Source organism: Drosophila albomicans, chromosome 2L, assembly GCF_009650485.2.
Source record: "Drosophila albomicans strain 15112-1751.03 chromosome 2L, ASM965048v2, whole genome shotgun sequence".
Taxonomy (NCBI): Eukaryota; Metazoa; Arthropoda; class Insecta; order Diptera; family Drosophilidae; genus Drosophila; species Drosophila albomicans.
In genome coordinates this window covers 14239479-14245346 of record NC_047628.2, presented here as the reverse complement: position 1 = coordinate 14245346, position 5868 = coordinate 14239479, and positions in this window count along the sequence as shown.

The following is a 5868-nucleotide window of genomic DNA, read 5'->3' as shown; positions in this document are numbered from 1 at the left end:
CGAACAGCAGCAGCGGCATTAACAGCAGCAGCCGTTGCTGTCGCTGTTGTCTGTCGCAGCAGCAAAAGCTTCGCTCTTGTTCACGCTCTCTCTCTCTCTCTCTCTCTCTCTCTCTGTGATCGTCGCGTGCGATTGCCTTGCTGTATGCGTGGGGGGGCCGGAGTACTGTGAGCGCAAGCATGCTTGTGCGTTTGCAATTGCTCTGTTTGTGCTTTCTACAAGACCACCACACACAGCATGCGTACGAACGAGAGAGTGATGGAGAGAGAGAGATGGAGTCTGAGAGTGGGTGTCAATAAGTTGGAGGACTCGCTTTGCATGCAAAGCTACGCTCATTGTCGCTCTCAGCACACGTCGCGTTACTCCCGATTGAGCACGCTTTCGGCAATCGACATTTCGCTCTGGCTGTCCTCTGTTCAGTCTGTCTTTCGAAGTACTACGTGAATCATTTTCGTTAATTGTGGGACTACTGTTTTGTTTTTTCATTGTGCGTGTGTGTGCAAATGCAGAATTGATGTCGTTTGGTAAGTGTCATATTTATTTATAGTTACAGTTGTTCTTAGTAGTGCAAATGATATTCGTGTGCACTCCTAACTCACACGCTGATCTCATCTCACATGCATCTGTCTACGTGCTTGTGTGTGTGCAGATTTCACCTAATAAAAGTGCACGCACTGCAGCCGTTATCTAAAGGCGACAATTAAAGTGATTTATTTAGACGACTTCCAAGCATTTTGCTATGCAAATAAAAATACGCAATGCATGGCGTCGCGTCGCGTTGCGTCGCCACAGCGACAAAGCGACTGGCGCGCCAGACACGCCATACAGCTTTGTGCTTTGTATTTGTGCAGTCCGATTAGCAGCATGCAGTGTGGGGAGAGTGCGACGGAGATAGTATGGGAAGCAATGTAAAGCAAAAGGCAGAGACACAACAAGGAATGCGCGCGCTCTGCAGACTTATGAGCAGCTTTTATTGTTTGACATGTGTTGTCTCGCTTGCGCCTGCGCTCTTTACCTTGCTCTCGCCCCCTCCTCGTTTTGTTAACAGCATTCGCATGCGCCGCTCTCTCACCTTGCCATTATCGTTCCATGTTCCACTATTCCGTTTAATCACTTTGCATGCATATAAACAAATCAACAGTTGGACAGCTGTAGTTTAAGAACTCAATTTGTATAACTGAGATGTGGAGAGTAATGTTCTTAAAGTCTACTTCTTGCATTGCCATCCACATTCCTTGGTAAGCTTAGCTTCGACAGTGACCTTTTCAAGTTCATTCATTTCATCCACTTAGCTTCCACAGTAGCACAAAGTCCACTGCGTTGCTCCAATTTTAATTGCTGAAATGATGAAATTAGCAAATGAATCAGTTTTGCATTTTTGTTGCTCATTAGATTTCTTTTATCAATAAGAACTTGTTGCTCATTATTTAATGCAATGCAACGTAACATATGTCAAATGTCGAGATAATATTCTTGCAAATTGAGTCATCAACTATCGGACTGTGTCTTTTGTAAATGTTAATTACAAACACGATTGATAAGCATGATTCTAAATATCTTGGGATTCAGCTCATGGTCATGGCTGCACACACACACACACACAAAAACGTATGCAAACTACATAAATGTAGATACTCGCTGTTATTTAAGCACTAAGAGAAAAAGTCAAGAGCATCCGGTTGAGTCAGTTATCATCAAAACAAGTTAACAAATTGTTACAATGCTTTAAATATACATTTTTACCGGGGATCAAAATTATTCATTGTTATTCTTATTTTAAATAACAAATTACAAATTTAGATGGCAATGAATTACACCAAATTTGAATTAATTTATTAAATTGAAGAATATTTCCTTATGTTTGAGAACATTTTTGTTTCAAATAAAACTTATCTTATTCGACGACTTATAGGCTAGAGCTTTTGACAATATTACCATACTTTGTGCAGATTTTAAACTTTTGATTTCTGACTTAGGGATTGCATTTTCAGAACAATTTGGTTTCGTAACATATCTTTCACATTTTACTGGGCAATTAATTATTCCACTCATTTTTCTGCGAACCATTTCAAATACTGTCAACAATATCATTTAATATGTATCTTAAATTTATTTGTATTTGTATATACTATGCGTGAAAATATATCCCTCGACATTCGCCGATGTCTTTCACACTTCTCGCAAAGCAAATTTCTTGAAACAAATAAACTTGCTTGTGAAGGATTAGAGCAGTGTTTATCCGCATCATATGCGAGGTGTCATTATTTTTGCCACAGTGTCTCGCTGGGACTGGGAGATGCAGATGGAGCTGCATTTGAGCTCCAGCCAGATGGGAGCCAGTTAGTGGGGCGTGTATCTGTCAACGGGTTTGTTGTCGCCTCGTTCTTGGCAGCTTCTCTCAGCTCTCTGCCGGCACGTTGCGGCGTTCTTCTCGTAGTACTCGTATTTTATTTATGGCCTTTGGCTGCTTTTGCTAATAGCGCATAAATCTTCTTAATGATCTTGTCAAGTGGCTGTGAGGCCCCCAACCAACCAACCAACCAGCCCAATACCCGTTCCATATGCCTGTCTCTGACAGTTTCTTCAGCCGCAGTTTCTGCAGAGTTGCAGAGTGGAAAAGTCGCCGTCGCGTTTGCTGATGGACAACTGCTCTCAACGCTACCAGTCAATCTGTCAGTCGAACAATGTTTTCAACTCGACGTTTTTTCTATTTTTTTTTTTTTGTTTGAAGCTTGAAATGATCAAGCCACAAAATTCTGACACATTGTTGCGTCACAGTCTCCCGCCCACTGGGAGAACACACTTTTGTGGGCGTGTCCAGTTGGCTGAACCAAGCCAATCATCCATAATGCTTTTCCGTCTGCGGTCTGCAACAAAAAAATGAAACTCACCTGACACCCCTCGCTACTAACCACAGCTTAAAATGTGGCAACGCCCACGTTGCATGTCAAGCCAACAAAAATTTGCAAACACTTTACACAGCTCTTGTTTCTTTGGTATTCGGTTAACTTTTGCTCTCTCCGCTTTCCTTCGATATTTTATCTCTTTCTCCATTTCATATATCGGTTTGGTTTTTCCAAGTCCAGAATACTACGCGCTTCATTGATCATTCATCCAGCATTTGTTTTGATTTCGTTCATTTTACTCGATCGGGGGCGGTGTGGGGAATCTCTTTTCGTTTTATTTTTTATTTTTTGTATTGGGGTTTGGCGGCGCTTATCTCAGTGTTTATTGGGCGTTTTGTTCGATCTCCGACATTACATTGATTAATCGATTTCTCCTAATTGTTTGACATGCTTTTATGCATTAGTCACGCCAACAAAATGCTTTGGGCCAACAACAGCAATTGGACCTGATCATCACAGCACCCAAAGAGTGCTCTCAAAAAAATGACTTCATGGCTTTTGTTGTGATAGGTATGCCACAGCAGGTTTTTTTCTTTTGGTTTCGGGGTGACTTGAATGAAGTTTTCGTGAAATCAATTTGGCGCCGACATCAGATGCAGTGCAGTTGCGTGGGATCAAAGGAATTCGTGGAATATATCGTAAGGGAAAAGGCACGCGAGGTAGATAAGCTATAGATTGATTTGTGTATTTCAAAAGCAAATCTTTGGTTGAGGAATTAATTTTGTAAAAATGGGAAAAAGTAAGATACTTTTATTTCTCATTTAAATGAACTCCAAAATATAGTATTTTAAAAATACTAGTTTTCGATATTAATTTAAAATTTTATTATACAATAACATAAGAAGAATTAATATTATAAAAATGGAATTATTTTATAAAAGAATAGGAAAAAGTAAGATATTTTTATTTCCCATTTAAATTAACCGATTTGTTAATCTAAAATATAGTATTTTAAAAATACTATTTTTCGATTTTAATTTAAAATTTTATCATATCATAAGAAGAAGTAATTATCTAAAAATGGAATTAATTTTATAAAAAAAATGGGAAAAGGAAAATACTTTTATTTCACATTTAAATTAACCCATTTGTATCTCCAAAATATAATATAAAAACAAGTAGGAAAGTTACAGTCGAGTGTGCTCGACTGTGAGATACCCGCTACCCATTTTTAATAAAGGCAAAATATTGCGGTATCATTTTCAAAATATACCGAAAATACTAAAAAAATACTAAAAATATACCAAATGGTATATTTGGTATATCGATATAGTACACCATTCAAAATATACCATAAACGGCACAATGTGCCAGATTGTCGGCCAAAGCAACTCAGACCCCTAGTAAAGTAGGCGTTTTTCCCATACAAAAGTATTTCCTAAATAACTTCGACAATTTTTATTTGATCGCAACCAAATTTTCAGGAGTCATAACTACTACAGTAATTATTGTATATACAAAAATTCGTAGCTCTAGCTTTAAAATTACACTTGTTATTCGATTTTTTTGATTTGCGGGGGCGGAAGTGGGCGTGGCAAAAATTTGAAACAAACTTGATCTGCGTGCAAACATAACAAATGCTGTCGAAAAAAAATTATAGCTCTATCTCTTATAGTCTCTGAGATCTAGGTGTTCATACGGACGGACGGACAAACGGACAGACGGACAGACACACAGACGGACAGACGGACATGGCTATATCGTCTCGGCTGTTGACGCGGATCAAGAATATATATACTTTATAGGGTCGGAGATGCCTCCTTCTACCTGTTACATACATTTCCTGCCGGCACAAAGTTATAATACCCTTCTACCCTATGGGTAGCGGGTATAAAAAATACTATTTTTCGATATTCAGTTAAAATTTTATTTATAACATAAGAAGCATTAAGCTCATTATAATAATTCATTTGTGAAGTTATAAAGAAATGAAATCAAAGAGATCTATTGCGTAGGAAAATTTTATATTTTCATTAAATTTTACTAATCGAAGTTTATTATATAATTATTATAATAATAAATACATAAGTACATTGACCTTAGCATCAATAAAATGCAGCGAGAGAATATAATTTCATTTGCTTAGAGCTGAGCTCACTTATTGCAACTCAGCTGGCAATTGGATATTGATCACACTTCAAGAGTCAAATTGTAAATTGTCGCCGATCTGTTAGACAACATGAACATATCGCATATCGATAAGGCAGATGCTTAACCCATTTGTGCCCGCACTTTATTTTGTGGGGGCGTCAAGTGAATCGATATTTGTTTGCTCAATTTGTCTTTCTCCCTCTCGCTCTCGCTCTTGCTCTTGTTCTTCGTATTTCTCTTTTATCTATTTAGCTATCCATTCAGCTATTGCTCTTTATACTTCTTGTTGTCACGTTCAGTTTTGTTGTCGTTTGTCTGCTTGGTGTCTGCGGTTTTTTGTTTTTCCGATTGAGCTACAGAATTGTCAATTAGTGAAAGTGGAAGTGTCGCTATCGCTGTTGCTGTCGCTGCTTTGCCCCTGCCCCAGTTCTCTGTGTTGTTGGAGTATTTGTTTACACAAAACTAAATGCTGTCATGGATCCATTGGCAGCGATCTTTAAGACGTGTGAAAATTGTGAGTGCCATGATTTGCACTTTGCCATGTCTTGATTTTCACTTTTCCATTGAAAATGCACCAAGAAATGGAGCAGTAGACACACACACACACACAATAACCAACTGCTCTAAGGCGAATATATAGTCATCCTTTTCCGTTGCCAATGTGCAAACAATAAACAAATTATCGGCATCGGCGCTGGGAAACTTAAGAAAGCCACAAATTTATTGGTCACATTGGTCACGATAAGCTCCAGCCAGGATTAACGTCTGACCCAAGACAAATTGCTCGACACAAAAGGTAAAGCACAATTGAGAGAGGGATTCGAGTGCAAGCAAATAGCAACAACAATAGCCACACAGGAGTCTATGCCAG